The following is an 18,699-nucleotide window of genomic DNA, read 5'->3' as shown; positions in this document are numbered from 1 at the left end:
GGTGGATACAAAGCTTTTGAGGGTGCGTATTTGATCTTTAATGGCTGGTAAGGTGGTTAATCTGCTTAATTGTATTATAAGCCTATTTAAGATTGCTCTTATTTCTTGTTCTATTGTAAGTATCATTTCATTAAGTGTTTCTCTTTTCTTCCTTCAACAGATTTTATCTGCTTCTTGTCTCAGTTCCTTATATTGACCTTCTTTAATCTTAGTTATATAATTGGTCTTGCAATAAGCTCTTTATATGCTTTATTAATTTTTATTATTGCTTGAGCCCATTATTCATCAAACTAGTCTCTTTTCTTCCTCAGCTGCCCAAGATCTGGGAGCCCATTTTCATTGCATCCATAGATAATACCAGTGAAGAATGCAGGATCCTACCATTTACACTCAGTCTGTGTTAGTGTGCCCAATTCCATATTTTTCTTTGTGCCCATGGGGATGCCAGGGTGACCAAGTTATCTACAAATGTGTGTTTATTACATTAATAATGAATGCAAGTTTGCTATTGAAATGAAAAGTAATCTTACTAGTTATAATGAAAAGTAGTACATAAAAGAGCAAATATAACAAACACAGCTCAATGACTGCTAAAAATAAATAAATAAAACAACTCTTTAATTTGATTTTTTTTAAAGAATTATATTTATCAGGTTTGCAAATGTGTTGTTTAACTATTTAAATAAGTTTCTGTTGGTTAGGTTTAGTGAAATGGTGGAAATTAATGTATTACAATACATATCTCCATAAATTACATGCATAAACTTGATAACATTTTGATTTATCTTTGTAACTCTCTGGTAATGAGAAAATTACAAATAGCATGTCAAGATCATCTAAAAATTAACTTAAAATTATGTATTACGAGCTGCAATTTTTTTGAAGTATGTTCATGTGTTAATAAATATCTCATGTATTACTTCTAATTCAGAGTTGTATATTATGCACCTATGAAATGAATGATAAAGATGCATTTTATACATGAGCTACTTTAGGATTAAAGTATTTACACACACACACACACACACACACACACACACACGTGTGTGTGCATGCGCGTGTGTGTGTGTGTGTGTGTGTGTGTGCGCGTGTGTATAGACAGCCCATGAAAAATGCATTTGACTTCTCATCCATGATAAATGGGAATTTTTATTTGACAAGTAGAAAAAAAAAAATTCAAGTCAGTTTTAATAGTCAGTCAGTTATTATATTATACCCACAATGAAGTGGGAGGTTCATTCCACTGACGACATATTTCTTATACCAAACTTTAAAATCCTTAGCACGCCTTGCATTAATAACATATTCTGGTAATGCATTCCACTCACTGACAATTCTCCATATAAAAAATCTTTTCCTCACACCCTGCTTCACCACACTCTTACATAACTTCCAGGAATAGCCTCTGGTTTTTCCCCTCTTGTCCACTACTCTTTTTATAATCCCATGTGTATTAATCCAATAAAATCCTCTCACTAACTTCAATGTCTCTATCATATCACCTCTTTTCCTCCTATCCACCAAACTCTGCAGTCCACATTTCTTCATGCCCTCTCACCATAGCCAACATTCCAAAGTTTTGATATTGTCTTAGTCACTCATCTCTGGACCCTCTCCAATTTTACCACATCACATTGAAAACCAGGTGACCAAATCCAAACACAAGTCAAAGTGTGCTCTGACCAGTGCTTAATACAGTGGCATGTATACACAGGTCAAAGGATAGCTAACTGCTGTGCACATTCCTTAAGAATATGTGGTGATATATCATCCATTCCCACAGCCTTATTAACATCTAACCCAATCAACACCTGATACACCTCTGATTTTTTTTACTTCCAATTCCCATAATACTTGTCTCCCTTCTATATTGCACTGTATCATTTACACCAGTATGGTATACACTGATAAAGTGGTTGTTCAATAATTCCATTATATCCTTTGCAATGGTCACTCTGCTGCTATGACTATCCACCAGTGTCAACCTACCATAATTATACTTTCCCTTGCTTGCCATATAGTAGAAAAATTCCTTTGAATTTTTCCTTGGCACGAGCAGCCAATCTCCTCTCATACTGCACCTTCTCTTTCTTTACCATGCTTGTCATCTTAATAGCCTGCACTTTCTACTCCTCATGGATCCGATCCCCACCAACCATCTTGTACCTTCTCCATAGAATTTTTTTTTTCAACACAGCTTACTTGATTTCACTCCTACTCTATTTACTCACTTAACTCTTGGTATGCAGTTATACATTGCGTGTGTCAAATATTGCCTTTATGAATTTCCATGCACTGTCAACATCTTTTCTGTACAGCTCATCTAGCCAGTGTATTGATGCTAATTGACTATGATTCTGCTAATGCCGATTCTGTTTCATGTTTTATGTAATAAATAATTTTTTGTATGTTTACCTCACTTATCATATCTATTGGAGAATGCTGGTCATTACAAATGCCTGTTTTGTCGATCAGTGATTTTGTTGTAATGCCAACCATTTTGAGGATATTTGATCTTTTGAGAGCACTCAGTTGTACCTCCAGGTAACCAATTAATAATGATATCTCATCTCATCTTCCTTATACCCTCTTTTACCTTGTGGTGTCGAGGGTCCATTGATCATCGGACCTCACTCCGATTACAGGATAAGGTGGTCAGCCTTATGCCCCGGTGTATCCCATGGCCTGTAGTGTTGAGTTCTCAAGGCCAGTTTGCCTGCTTTGTGGGATGAAAAACCCCAGAATAAACTGGGGAAAAAACCCTGCTGTCCACGCCCAAGACTGGCTAACTTGGCTATGGCTGAGAAATATTAGATATGGCAACCTAAAATACACAGTGGACAGCATTAAGTAATTATCTTATTTCTTACCCAGTGATGGAAATATGCAGAATCTGACCGTGAATTATGGATATTAAAACTTGGAAAGCTGAGAAAGATGTATTTATTTGCCCAAAATATTTTTTAAAATATCAATTCCAACTTATGTTTTTTTTTTTTAGAGTGCTGCTTGTCATTATTATTATGCAACACCTCCAAGGAGTCCAAGGACACATCAAGGGAGGGCACCTACTCTACAACTCTCCTTTTCCACCACACAATCCACCAACTACAGCGAAATACATAATCTACACCAACACCATCTACTACCCACTACCATCACTAGTATTTTTACAAATAATCACAAACATCCATGCCCACGGCAGGATTCAAACCTGCAACCTTTTGGCTGGAGAGTGCATACATTAACCACTCGGCCAACCAGGCTGGCATCACATATCACATCAATAGCTTCATTCATCCTATGATGTTTTGTAGCCAATCACAAATGCAGTAATACAGTTTTTTTTTTTAAATCTTATTGATAGTTTTTATGACTTAATGTTTTCTATGTTCATTTATAATGGCAGAAAAGAAACTGACCGTAAAGCGATCAATATGCGTTTGAAGTGAAGACACAGAGAAAAATAATATCATTAATAAAATAATAATAACGAATAGTCTTGTATCACTCAAAAAATGCATGAATTTTTCTTTCAGACTAATAAACACACTAATATATAAATATACTATGTCCAAAAGCTAAGGATGAACATTTTTACCTATATACGAAAAATGTTCATGAATACAGCCAAATGCGGACATAAATTTATTGCCACGATACTAATCAATTATATTACAAAAAAAATGTTATAAATTTTGTACAAATTAAATTGCAATACATTTTTACAAATTTCCTAAGGATATAGTTAAAGAATTAATGTATACAGTGCCTTAAAAAAACTATTTGGAGAGACATTTCGGTATGGAATATGTCCATCCTGAACTGCAATGCAGCTCTCATATCATACCATGCTCAGCACCAAGTGATTCAGGAGTTTGAGGCAAATTGGCTCACTCCTCCTTCAGAGCAGGGATAAGGCTTTGTTTTCTGGAGGAGAATTTTGAGCAGTTGTGTCTCCCTATTGCATTCCAAACATGTTCCATGAGGTTGAGAGATCAGGGGGGAGTGTTGGCCACTCAATTCGATTAATATCCTTGGTCAACAGAAATATCTCCACTGCTTGTGTATGATGTGGTGTGGCACTGTCATCCATAATAATGAATTATTTTTCTACAGCACCATGGAACAATCAAACATGAAGTTGAAGAACTTCATTGCAATATCTTTCACCAGTCATAGTCCCTTTTTCCAGCACTTGTAACTTGGTGCATCTATTAAGCATAATGCCCCCCCCACCCCCCCAAAAAAACTCCATGACCCTAGCACTGTCATATCAAGTCATGATGATAAACAGTACCACTTTCACACCAAATCAAGTGTCGTCTAGAATCAAAAGAAAGACTACAACAACTGTCATCTGTAAAGAGTACATTAATCCACTGGTCTCTTGTTCAGTTTTTATGGATGTATATTAAAGGGATATGGATATTAAAGGGGCACAGACTACAGGCCTTTGAGCATACAGGCCTACTAGTTGCAAACATCTAGCCAGTTTACCTGTGCTTGAATGGAGCTGACTTGCAAAATGACCTGCCGTGGTGCATCAATTAATTCTGCTGTTATAACCAAAAATCTGTCTTCATGCTCCATGGTAGAGTTAGTGTAACCTCTTAGTAAATGTATGGAATAAATTCCATTGGTTTGAAACACTGACCAGAGCTTGGATACATCACTATATGCGATTTCAAATTCTCTGACAATATCAGTAATTCAGCAGCCTTCTTTGAGGCTGCTGAATTACTGATATTGTCAGAGAATGACAATATTTATTGTCTCCAATAATTCTTCCCCACATGAAATCATCTAGTGACGTCTTTGAGACATTACAAGGCATCGAAGTTTGCAACTTCATTCCTTCACGAAAAGAGCTCCCTTCAAACACAATTTGCTCAGTGCAGTTATAACTTGGATTTACCTTTTACCCTGTTGAGTGCTATCACATGAGATCTGAAAATTTGAATGGGTATCTGCTTTCTACTCGAAATCATCAGTTACACAAATTGCCACAAGCTGATCTGTCTGAATTTGCAGTTGTATTATTCAGAAATGGTGTTCGTCCTTAGGTTTTGGACACCAGTGTAATTAACATATTTGCTTCAACACTGGGAGTTATACAGGAGAAAAATTAGCCATAGCATTAATAAAAGTTTATAAACTGACCAGATCCAGGATTAAACACGTGCCTATGGTATACGATAACAGTACATCACCCAAACTAGTAACACTTTAGTGAGCTGGCAAAAATTTTTCAAACTCTACAAATAGATACAATTATTCCTTCAAATTTTGCAATCCTTCCTCCATCATATATAAATAACACTTTTTGACAGGAAATGTTCACATTTCTAACAGGATTTTTTTTTGACGATGATTGTCCAATTTCAATGTATTTAGATATTTAATATGGTCATTTCAAAAGAGACAACATCCAATCTTATTCTCAGTTTTGCTAATGATTCAAGTTTCAAGACCTATGCCAATGCCTGAAACACTGATCCTCCAGCCATTCTCAAGAGGAGTTAAGATTATTATGGACAAAACAAAATCCCGCCTGATTTCTCAGAAGAAAGATCACTCCACTCTCCCTTACTTTTGATAACAAATTCTGCTCACCAACCAACATATGTTTTCTCTTCTTCAGCTGTCTTTCATATCTAGCCCATGCTGATAAACAACTGCCTCCATATCTCTTTAGCCTCCAAAAAAGGTTGGCATTCTTTTTCATTCTCAACATTACTTCTTTTCTACTCACCTTCTAACACTTGATCAATTCCAATCCATCCAACTTTAAAATACTCTTCTCACATCTGGGATGCAGAGCACCCAAAACTTCTCAGAATGCTGGATTTTATCCAGAAGAGAACAGTTCACTTAATAGATGACCCTTCTCTTCCTGAATCCCTCATCATTTTCCCACAGATGCACTGGGTCTGCATTATTCTTTTCTATAGGAATTTCAAAGCATGCTGAATTGAAATTGGCTGCCACTATTCCTCTACTTATTTCTAATCATGTACAAATACATGCAACTGCTAGTTAACATCCATATACCATTTATCTCCAGACTCACTAAACCAATTTTTAATTCTCTTTGATCTTTGCACATATCTATGTCTTTTGGGCATTTTCCCCAATGCATACAACCTTCAACTCTCCAAGAAGCATGTTAACAGATTCTTTGTTTCTTTTAAAATCACTTACCAACAGGTGGTCGGTGGTAGATGGTGTTGGTGTAGTTGTAGTCAGTTGGTGGATTGCGAGTGGTGGAAGCAGAGTTGTAGAGCAGATGTCTTCCTTGATGAGTCTTTGGACTCCCTGGAGGTAACTAATAATAATAATATGTGGTCATGTTATAGGTTTCGAGACCTTGCATGAATGGTGTTGATATATATAGAAAGAGAGAGGGAGAGAAGCAGGGGAAGGCAGTAGTAGCAGCCAACCAGTTGGAGAAGATATTCAATCACTCTTCAGAATATTAATGAAAATCCCATTCAGAAATTGTTGAAAACCTATAAGAATTAGCAACTGTGAGTGGGCTAAGGCTCAGATAATCTGGGAATCATTCTCTAGAAATCAAATAATGTATTGTGAGATTTAAAAAAAAAATTAATTATTGTCCTCCCCCCATCCCATTCCATCCAACAGCTAAGGCTAGCCAACAGTACCCGTAGAGGGCACCCCCCTACCCCCCCCCATATTCAGTCTAAGTTTTTGCAATTATTGTTTCATGCTGTTTCTGTGCATATTTTTGCAATTTTAATATTGTTTCCTTGATGATGTCTAAGTAATACAGGATTGATTAAAGTGTGTTTAATTATTTATGTGCTATATTCATCCCATTAAATCTTACAATGAATTGAAATCGGCACATAAGTCTAAATAATCAATAGATTTGGGAGTGATGGTGGATAGAGACCTAAAATTTAGAGAACAGATTGATAAAATTGTAAGAACAGCACAGCAAATTCTGGCAATGATGCAAAGGTCACTGACTTGTAGAAGATTATGGTTCCATTGTATAAGGCCTTCATTAGGACACATCCACTAGTGAAATAGCAATACACTACTGAAATAGTGTATTACTATTTCAAATAGTAATACACTATTTCAGTAGTGTATTACTCCTGATAAATCAGGTGCAGACCACACCAATGCTTAGCAATGGTATGAAATGGTGATCATATTGAAGGAAGAATGGTCCAAAACATTAATTCATTATCACAAACTGATGTCTGCAAGGTGGAGAATGCTTGGAATTTAGAATCTTCTGAAATATAGTGTAGTCCCAAATTTATTTCAGTAGTGTATGTTATTATACTCCTGAACATAAGCTTGAAATACTGACTGGATATTTAAACTTTAAATAAAGAACTTTTCCCCTCTTTTATCAACATTTACTTTCATAATTTTATTAATATGAATGCCATACACCGTTTCATGTTTAAAAAATGCAATAATACAAATTTTTAGTTTTACTACATCCTCTGATCTCAACATGCAGCTCTTACTTCCAGATTAGACTTGCTACGCACTTTCTATTGAAGACACCAATGTTTTCAAGGACCATTGCTGTTCGATATTTTCTCAGTCCATATCCCTAACTCCTCAGTCTATTCTTAATCAGCACTCTGCTCATGCTTCATGCAGGCCTATGGCTGAACAGATGAATGAATCTGTATGTTTTTCAGAATGGTTTGTCCAGTTGCATAGTGAAAAATCCTATCATATCTTTATGAAACAGGCTAACTTGCCTTCAGTTGAAAATTCCATTTATTTTAGAGAACGTTCCTCTGCATCAGTGATGAGAATCAGCATGGAGTACACATCCCATCACCTTTTCAACTGTGCTACTGAGGTGCTAGGTCACAGGAAAACTAACTACTCCTGTGGAAAGTGGTTTAAAAAAAATATATATATATATGTTCAATAATTTTAATTACTTAAACCACCAAGATAATTAAGAATAAAAGTTTAATATGGACACAACTAGTTTCGTTGATAAACCAACTTTGTCAGGTGTCAAAGTACAAAGATATTACAAAAAAGACTGACAGAAACATTACACACTAACAACAACAGAGCTGTCAAAAAAAACCACAGTTAAGTTCAAATTGGAGTCCACGCTTCAGTTCTAGCTATATTTATATGCGTGCATGTGTTCTCATGAGAACGCCAGCACTGAACAGCAGAGCTATGAGAATCTGGTAAATTGTAGCTAAGGTTGTTATTCATGTGGGTAAAATCGAGGGTGATTTCTTTTGACTCCAGGATACGCCTTTCAAGTTCATCATAACATCTGTCAATATTAGAAGTTTGATTCCAGTCTATTTGGTGTTGGCTGCTTTCATCAGAGTTTACAGAGAATAAGACGTGGCTGGCAAGGGCCACATCTTATTCTTATTCAAATTCTTAATCTTATTCAAGGGCCACTGGCTCGGATTCTATTATAAGCAGTGGTGAGCTATAAGGGGCTCGCGTGAGCCCTTTGTTAAATTTTTCTGAAATTTGTGAGCCCCTTGTTTTTCTTCCTTACTTTTAATTTAAAAAAAAAAAAACATAATTTTTTGAAATATATTAAGCCACAAACTCGTTCGGTAACCTAAAAAAAATCAGTCTATTCAGCAGTGTATAGATTATTTGGAATTATTTTCAACTCCTCTATAACGAAAGTTTGAAAATAAATATGCAATCGTATGGTAAAATCACTAGACAATCAGATGTTTGTAAAACTGTCATCAGCGAGTTGTTCCACTGGACATTAGTTCTGTGTTCGTCAGTACACTGATGTATAATAGTTGTTTGTATTTAAAATTTAAAAATAATAATAAATTTAAAAACTGTATATTCAGCTAATTTTATTTTTATAATTGTAAAAGTATTTTTACCCATGAAACATGAAAACACAGTGAAATTTATTATATTACTTTTTTTGGGAAAAAAATAATGAAAAGTGATTCTGCTGATTCTACTGCTGTTGAAAATGAAGTCGAAGATGAAATTTGAAGATAATACGTACACTGATTCAATGAACATGCAACAAGTTGGAGGAGAAAAAGAAAATAATTTACCCGATTTCTGGAAAGAGAAGCAAGCATCGCATTTCTAAACGAAGTGTGTATAAGTGGTTAGAAGTTAAAAATGATAAATTAGGATGTAGTGTTTGCTCAAAATATAAAAACTTAAGTGTTGAAGGAGAAAAAAGTTGTTTTTTGAAAAAAGTTTTTAAACCAACTTCTCAATTTGAATTTTTAAAAGATCTAACATTAATGATTGATATCCTACAGGAATTATTATATCTGTCAGAAGCTCTATAAAGTCACAATATAAGTATTATAAGGGCTAACTCCTTAATCATGCGAACAATTAATGCAAGTAATGATTTTAAAAATTCTGTAGATTCTTGTGAATCTAAAATTGATACCATGTTAAAATCAAAACAATTTGAAGGAATAGCAATTGAAAGAAAAATCAGATTTCACAAACTACCACGAGAAACGTTACTAAACTCTCTTATGTCTTTAAAGGATAGATTAATGTAGCAAAGAAATTTTAAAGTTAAAAATCAAAATTATAAGGATTTGGAAGATGAAGAACTCAAAAGCATTTTAAATGTATGTTATTATCCTGAAACATGGAGTATGGAAGAAGTTACATGTCCATGGTTAGAATGGAAAAAAAGATACATACATACATCTTCAAGGCCCACCTTTCCTTATTGGGTTGTGAGGGCAACAGCTGCAAGAGGAACTTCCAATGGTCACGATCCTCTGCCACCAAGCTCAGGTGTTCTGGTGGGATTCCCAAACGTGTCCACCCAAGGTTTTGGATATAATCTATTCAGCGAGTCCTTGGCCTTCCACGTGGCCTCCCACCCTCTGGTTTGGCAAAGAGGGCCTACTGAGGGAGCCTCTCTTGTGGCATTCTGACCAGGTGCCCGTACCAACATAACCGTGATCTCTCAACACGGAGAAGCAGCGGTTGAGTATTGAAGGTTTCCCGAATTGCAGAGCTTCTGACTCTGTCGAGTCTTGTAAGCCCCGCAACCCCTCGAAGAAACCTCATTTCAGCTGCTTGGATTCGTGTCCACATTCTTTCGGTCATTACCCAACTCTCGTGACCATAGGTGAGGATGGGGACATAGACTGTATTGAAGACAGCCAGCTTTGCCTTCTGGCTTAACTCCCGCTTCAATACTACTGAACAGCCAAGCTCCTGCAATATTGAGCTTGCTAAGCCAATTCGAGTATCTAGCTCTACATCCCATTTTCTATCATTCGTGAATATGGACCCAAGGTATTTAAACTTCTCCACCTGCCTCATTGGGACTCCACTTACATGTAGCGTGCACTGGGATGGTTGTCTGGTTGTCTTGAGACCACAAATGTTTCAGTTTTGGCCACACTGATCTTCATTCTGGAGTCTGCACAAACAGCTACAAACCTATCCAAGGACCGCTGGAGGTCATCTGTGGAAGAGCTAAGCAGAATTAGGTCATCTGCAAAATGCAGACGTCCAATGTTACATCTTCCAATTCTGACACGCTCACTTCCTTCGCTGTGCCTATCAATCCAGTCCATAAATATTATGAAAAGGAGGGGTGACAGAACACACCCTTGGCAGAGGCCAATGGAGACTGTGAAAGGTTCAGACTTTGTGCTGTTTACCCTGACACAAAACTATGGGCATTCATACAAGGACTTGATGGCAGCTAATAGTTGGATATCCACTCCATACTCCTGTACTACTTGCCAAAGCTTATCCCGAGGAACCCGGTCATATGCCTTCTCCAAGTCCACAAAACATGTGTAGACATTTTTGGCATATTCCCAAGATTTCTCAAAGACTTGCCTTAAAGTGAAGATTTAGAAAAAAAGATAAGATCTTTAAATTATATTTTGAAATATGAAATCAAAATTAATGATTTTAGAGATTTTGTGAAAATCGCTTTGACTGAAAAGTTACAAAATGAAATTCCCAGCACGGCGAAAAAAGACAAAGCGATTATGGCAACAATTGCAGTTTGCAGCGCTGAAGCCGAATAAGCTTTTAGTGTGATGAATAACATCGTAACAACGAAGAGATCTTCTCTCACCATAACATATTTGGAATTTAATCACAATATGTATAAATGGGAAACCCTTGAATCCTATGTCAAATCTTTCCTGGAAAATCATCACTCGGCTACAGATCCTCCTAGAAGAACACGAGATGTGAAGGAGGAAATAAGGTGTGGCAGCAGTTGTCATAAGTATTTCCTTAAAGTAATTGTTTTTAAATGTTAACATGTAAAGGAGAGTTTTTTTCTGGGTAAATGTGCACCACACGGTGAGTTTTTTTTTTTTTTTTCATGTAAAATCATCTCATAGTTTCAAAAGTGATTTTATTAAATAAAATATTATAGTTACTGTTACTACCATTTAACAAATAAGAATTCACTTTTGGTAGTCTCATATAAATAAATAGAACTATAAAATAATGTTCCTCGATTGGTACCGTTGATTATCACTTGAAGTATAAAAACGAAAGAGAAATATAACATATTTCAATATTATTGTGTTTAGATAATATTTATGTATTATTTATAGATTGTTTGTCATAAAAGCTTCTATCGCAAACAAAACAAATTTATTTTGTTTATAAACATCCCGCCATGGGAATGGATGTTTGTGATAGTCTCTAGTGACAATCACATAATAGACCGCTGCCACTAGTGAAATACTAGTGGCGGCGGTCAGCAATAGTGGCGTTGGTGTATTTTTTTTATTTATTTATTTTATTATTTTTTTTTGCTCGACGATGTGAGCCCTTTGTTAAAATTTCCATAGCTCACCACTAATTATAAGAGATGTCTCTTTTGTGCTCTTCGACTGTGTGTATGTATGTATGTATATATATATATATATATATATATATATATATATATATATATATATATGTGTGTGTGTTATATGCTTAAACTCGGTTGTTGCGATACATTTTTAAAAATAGATTTAATGACTTAAAAACCGAGATTACTTATAAAGATTTAATAAGATTAATACAACTAGTTTCGGCTTATAAAGCCTTCATCAGGTATTCTTAAAGGAAGAGAATAGTAATAAACATTGAAGTATCTAAAAACTTGAAAATACAGGTAAAAAATCGCCACACATAATCGATACATAAAAAACGTTATGTTTTTTCAAGTTGTTCTAACAGGCGTGCCATCGTTTATTACAAGTATGCGTGCAGACTCACGTGAACGCCAATATTGAATAACTGCAGCATGGTAATCTGGGATGTTATAACTTAAATTGTTGTTTAAGTGGACAGGATTAAGAAGGATTTCCCTTGATTCTATAATTTTTCTCTCAAGCTCATCATCAGAGCGAAAAATATTTTCTGATCTATCCCAGCAAACGGAGTGGCTTTGTTGGTCATCATTAGGATTATTTGAAAAAAGAACATGACTGGATAATGCAGTTGCATGTGATCTTTTGTAAGAGATGTCTCTTTTATGCTCTTCTATACATTGCTCAACAGATTTGTTAGTTTGTCCAAAATAAGGGATATTGCAATCGCACCATAATTTATATACACCTGGATATTTTAGGTTGTGATGAGGAGGCTTTGGATGGCTGATTAGAGAAACGGATTTTTGGAAGGGTGGTGAAGAACGTCTTGATGTTATATTTTTTAAGGACTTTTGCTAATTTGTTAGAGACTGTGCTAATGTATGGGATGGAGATGCTGCCTTTAAAATTAATAGTTTCTGTGGTGCACTGTCTAGGAGGATCCAGAAGAAATTTCTTAATCGTTTTTTCAGAGTAACCATTTTGTTTAAAGATAAGAGAGAGTTGATTTATTTCTTTTTGTAGTTCATCTTGTTCATTCAAGAGAGAGCGTGCTCTGTGTCCTAAGGTAGATATAGTTCCAAGTTTTTGTGGTGGAAAATGATGAGAAAGATTATGCGGATATCTATTGGTATGAGTAGGTTTTCTGTATATAGAGATTTTTAATCTTTCAGAGCAACGTGTAAGCATGACATCCAGGAAAGGCAAGGAGTTATTATTTTCTAGATCAGCAGTAAATTTTATATTAGGATGTTGAATGTTAAGATGATTAAGAAAAGCTATGAGAGATGTGTGCCCGTGATTCCAAACAATGAAAATATCATCAACATATCTTTTCCAAACTTTCTCTGGCTGAAAGACAAGCCCTAAAAAATCTAAAACAGAACAGTAACATTATTTTACCTGCAGATAAAGGCAATTCCAAGGTCGTCCTCAACTCCGAAAATTACCACAACAAAATGCTTCAATTACTTGGAGATAGTTCGACATACTCAATTCTTCAGGAAGATTCTACAAGAGAATTACAAAACCATACAAACAACTTGTTAAAGACTGCGAGTGAACTTCCTCATAATGTTAGCCTCTCTTTACGCTCTCTACATCCTCTTATCCCACGCATCTATGGAGTTCCCAAAATTCATAAAGAAAATATCCCTCTTCGCCCAATTGTGGAAGGAATTGATTCACTTACATATAAGCTTTCAAAATATCTAGCAAAGTACCTCAAGTGTTTCTCCAATAAATCTTCTTCTTTCATCAAAAACACCACAGATTTTGTTTCGCATATAAAAGATATTCCCATCAATGAAAATGACATTCTAGCAAGTTTTGACATTATATCTTTGTTTACTAACGTTCCTACAGATGAGGTACTTACATTACTAAAGGACAAATTATCCAAAAAAAAATGTTTGCTTTATTAAAACATTGCATTCATTCTGGTTACTTCAAATATCAGGACTCCATTTACCAACAAAAACAAGGCCTGGCAATGGGCAATCCTTTGTCCCCAGTTCTAGCTAACATCTTCCTTGAAGATTTTGAAACGAAAGCCATATCTTCCTTCTCATTTAAACCGAAAGTTTGGAAAAGATATGTTGATGATATTTTCATTGTTTGGAATCACGGGCACACATCTCTCATAGCTTTTCTTAATCATCTTAACATCCAACATCCTAATATAAAATTTACTGCTGATCTAGAAAATAATAACTCCTTGCCTTTCCTGGATGTCATGCTTACACGTTGCTCTGAAAGATTAAAAATCTCTATATACAGAAAACCTACTCATACCAATAGATATCTGCATAATCTTTCTCATCATTTTCCACCACAAAAACTTGGAACTATATCTACCTTAGGACACAGAGCACGCTCTCTCTTGAATGAACAAGATGAACTACAAAAAGAAATAAATCAACTCTCTCTTATCTTTAAACAAAATGGTTACTCTGAAAAAACGATTAAGAAATTTCTTCTGGATCCTCCTAGACAGTGCACCACAGAAACTATTAATTTTAAAGGCAGCATCTCTATCCCATACATTAGCACAGTCTCTAACAAATTAGCAAAAGTCCTTAAAAAATATAACATCAAGACGTTCTTCACCACCCTTCCAAAAATCCGTTTCTCTAATCAGTCATCCAAAGCCTCCTCATCACAACCTAAAATATCCAGGTGTATATAAATTATGGTGCGATTGCAATATCCCTTATTTTGGACAAACTAACAAATCTGTTGAGCAATGTATAGAAGAGCATAAAAGAGACATCTCTTACAAAAGATCACATGCAACTGCATTATCCAGTCATGTTCTTTTTTCAAATAATCCTAATGATGATCAACAAAGCCACTCCTTTGCTGGGATAGATCAGAAAATATTTTTCGCTCTGATGATGAGCTTGAGAGAAAAATTATAGAATCAAGGGAAATCCTTCTGAATTCTGTCCACTTAAACAACAATTTAAGTTATAACATCCCAGATAGCCATGCTGCAGTTATTCAATATTGGCGTTCACGTGAGTCTGCACGCATACTTGCAATAAACAATGGCACACCTGTTAGAACAACTTGAAAAAAACATAACGTTTTTTATGTATCGATTATGTGTGGCGATTTTTTACCTGTATTTTCAAGTTTTTAGATACTTCAATGTTTATTACTATTCTCTTCCTTTAAGAATACCTGATGAAGGCTATTATAAGCCGAAACTAGTTGTATTAATCTTATTAAATCTTTATAAGTAATCTCGGTTTTTAAGCCATTAAATCTATTTTTTTAAAAAAAAAAAAGTACACACACACACACACACACACACACACACACACACACACACACAGTTAATCCTGGTAAGATTTATGCAAGTATACTTGAGCAATAGTTAAGAAAGATTGTGGAAGGGAAGCCTGGTGAAGAACAAGCTGGATTCAGGCCAAATAGAGGCTGTCAGGTTCAGATTTTCACTTTACAACGAATAGTTGAGAAATCATGGGAATATAGCAAAGATCTGTATTTAAGTTTCGTAGATCTGGAAAAGGTATATGACAAGATGCCGAGAGAGAGAGAGAGAAGCTATTCAAAACGCTACAGATAGTATGGTGTTAGTCTTTATTTGAGTTGTAAGTCAGCAGTTAGAATTGAAGGAGGTACAGGAAGATGGTTTAATGTTAAATCTGATGTCACACAAGGATGTACACATTATCCCCACTCTTATTATCTATATGGATCACATTATGAAGGAACGTAGTATTAAACCTGATATCAAAAGGAGATGTCAGCTCTTTGCTTTATGTGGATGATGTTATAACTTCTAAATAAATCTGCTACAAGTCTGCAAGATTTCCTGACTAAATTGAATAACTGTTGTAATAGATATGGTATGAAGGTCAGCAATAACAATACAAAGACAATGAAAATATGCAGAAGCATTGAAAATATTATTGTGAATGGAGCATAAAACAAGCTACTTAGGCAAGATTTTTAATGAAGACAGTAAATTAAATATGGAAATAGACAACAGAATCAACAAAGCTGGTATGGTAGGAAGTCAACTGAATAAATTTATATGGAATAAGAGAGAAATTAGTCAAAACACTAAATTATATGTACATAAGACTGTGTTTAAACCAATTTTAACTTATGGATCAGAGAGCTGGATTAGAAATAAAACACTTGATCAAAGACTAGAGACCGCAGATATGAGAGGCCTGAGAAAGATTATGGGCACGAACAGATGTCATCAATGGCAATATCATATTAAAAATGAGGACATTAGGAAAGAACTTGACATTGTTAGCAGAGCTAATCTCAGGTGATATGGTTATTTAAAAAATGGGAGAGGAAAGATTAGCAAAACAAATTTTCTCTGCCAAGTTGGCAGGGAAAAGATATAGGTGAATTGATAGTGCAAAAAGCACCCTAGAAGATAGAAATATAAGATCTGATAATTTAGAATATAAAATAAGATAATAAAAAATAAGATAAAAAAAGGAGAGAAGAAATATAAAATATGATACGATTTGCTGCGCTTGTAGACAATCCCGTCTAATGTTACAAAGTATATTAAAAAAATTACGATTTTTATTATGCTTGTGGTGTGGTGTAGTGGTTATCACATCTGCCTAACACGCGGAAGGTCCCAGGTTCGATCCCTGGCAAGCACATACTTATTTATTTCCGTTGCAGAAACTGCTATATGCATGCATCGAAGAATGTGAAGGATCTGTGGACTGTTTGGCTAAACAAGAAGAATGAAAACGTCAACATATGTGAGAAGTGGTGGGATAGGCTTGAGCGATTAGGAATGGAAGCAGACATCGGGACCGTAGCGGAAGAACTTCGGCAGGACTTTGTGAAAATGAAAAGTGACCTTATTCTTCTGCAAGAGGAATTGGAAGTGCTTGGTAAGGAGGTTCTGGAAATTAAAACTGAATTAAAATATATGATGATTCTATGATTAAGGGTATGGAGAGTAGTATGCCTGAGGAATGCTTGGCTGGTAGAACAATAGAGAGAGTAACTTTAGCATTGAATAGAGAAATTAGAATTATGGAGATTACTTTAGCTGAAGTAACTAGAACAGGATTAAGTATGGGAGAGTCTTTGGTGATTGATGAAATAATAAAAAGTATGGGAGTGATTGGGAGTCAACAGAATGAAAACACAAGAGGTCTAAAAGAAACGAGATGTCTTGAGAGTGAGGGAGTAAGTAAAAGAGCGTTGAGTAATGAAACTGGGAGAGTCATGCTGAATAGTGTAGAAAATGAGGCCATGAGTGATGCTTTTTTTGGACTTGAATGAAGTTATGAGTGGTAAAATATATGGTGATTCTATGATTAAGGGTATGGAGAGTAGAATGCTTGAGGAATGCTTGGCTGGTGGAACAATAGAGAGAATAACTTTAGCAATAAAGAGAGGGCATGATGCAGAAAAGATGATAGTTATGGTGGGTACAAATGACCTGAGTGGTAGTATAAATTGGGTAGCAAAAGAATTCATGCACAAAAAGGTGACACTGAATTCATACATCAGCAAATTAGTGCAATGAGTGCATGGCTAGTGATTATTATGGGGGATTTTAATTATGGTGATAACAATTGGAAGGAGGAAATATAAATCTCACGTGGCAAAAAGGAAATGGAATTCATACATGTTCTACGAGATTACTTGAAACAGCACATAACTGAAGGGACACATGGTGTGAGAGTGTCAGACCTGGTCAATGGTTCAGAGGATACATGCATAAGTAAGGTGTCCTCGTTACCTCCAATTGGTGAGAGCGATCATGTGGTATTGATTTGGGAGGTTGCAAAATTTATGGATTTCTCTCTTAAGAAGGGGGTATATGTGGAACTACAGGTTAGGCAATTATAACAAGCTTCGGAGTGAGCTTGCAGCCATCCCATGGCAGAACATATTGCAGGAGAAAGATGTTAGCAGTGCATTAGATAAAATCAGCAGGTAGCTGAGGAAGGCAATATCAGATTGTGTCCCCATAGTCAGGAAGACAAACAAAGTATGCATTAGATGGATGAGTAGTAGTATCAAGTTTGATCTGCAAAAAAATAAAATGTTATGGAGAATTTACAAGGAGAAAGGCAATCGGTACACCCATGAGTAGTACAAGGCTCAAGCTAGGAAGGTTACCAGCAGAGTAAGAAAAGCTAAACGAGATTATGAGAAGACCTTAGCCAAGGAGATCAAGAGTAATCCCAAAGAGTTCTTCCACTATGTGGCAAGTAAAAGGAAGAATGACTTCGGAAGGATAACTTTAGTGGGTGCTGATGGTATTCAGGTGACAAATTTAGATGTAATAGTAGAGTTACTGAGTGATCACTTTTCAAAAGTCTATCACCCAAGTGAGGATATCTCTGTACCTGTAGCAATAACTAATGTGAGAATTGAAGTTAAGAAATCAGAGGTACTTAGTATATTGCAAAACTTAAATGCAAACCAGTGGCGGCCGGTGAAAATTTTAAGTGGGGGTACTGCACATACAAAAAACTTTTTTTTTTCCTAATCAGTAACGAATTTATTAATAAATAGATTAACATATTAAAAATTGCTTTATTAAAAATATTTCATCCTCACCACGAACAAACACCAATAATAGAAGTTTTGTATCAATAGCAATGACAAGTGCAAATGAATATCAGCATTAGACCGCAGCATTTGTTTCGTGTAATGATAATTGAAAAAATATAATTCTTTTCATATTTTCAACAGTGACACTAGTCATAATTCAGCCTTGTATCCATAATAAATAAATAATTATATGTTATTTTAACAAAATAAAATAAGATTTACAAAAAATAGTTCACCATGAACACGCACCAATAATAAACGTTTCATATCTCACAGAAAT

At 35.4% G+C, this 18,699-nt stretch overlaps 1 protein-coding gene and 1 non-coding gene across 7 annotated transcripts in view; one reads left to right on the top strand and one right to left on the bottom strand.

Annotated features, from left to right (window-relative positions):
- LOC150101210 (nuclear factor 1 X-type-like) overlaps positions 1-18,699 on the bottom strand; it is a 675,427-nt gene that overhangs the window by 201,152 nt on the left and 455,576 nt on the right. The gene's annotated exons all lie outside the window — the stretch shown is intronic.
- Positions 16,421-16,498, top strand: TRNAV-AAC (transfer RNA valine (anticodon AAC)). Its single transcript has one exon. It is a non-coding gene; the product is annotated as a tRNA-Val (tRNA).

The sequence above is a fragment of the Typopeltis vanoorti genome, chromosome 12, assembly GCF_054136105.1.
Source record: "Typopeltis vanoorti isolate ZY-2024b chromosome 12, IOZ_Tvanoo_1.0, whole genome shotgun sequence".
NCBI lineage: Eukaryota > Metazoa > Arthropoda > Arachnida > Uropygi > Thelyphonidae > Typopeltis > Typopeltis vanoorti.
Note: the sequence above shows the minus strand (reverse complement) of the source record. Positions and strands in the feature narration are given on the sequence as shown.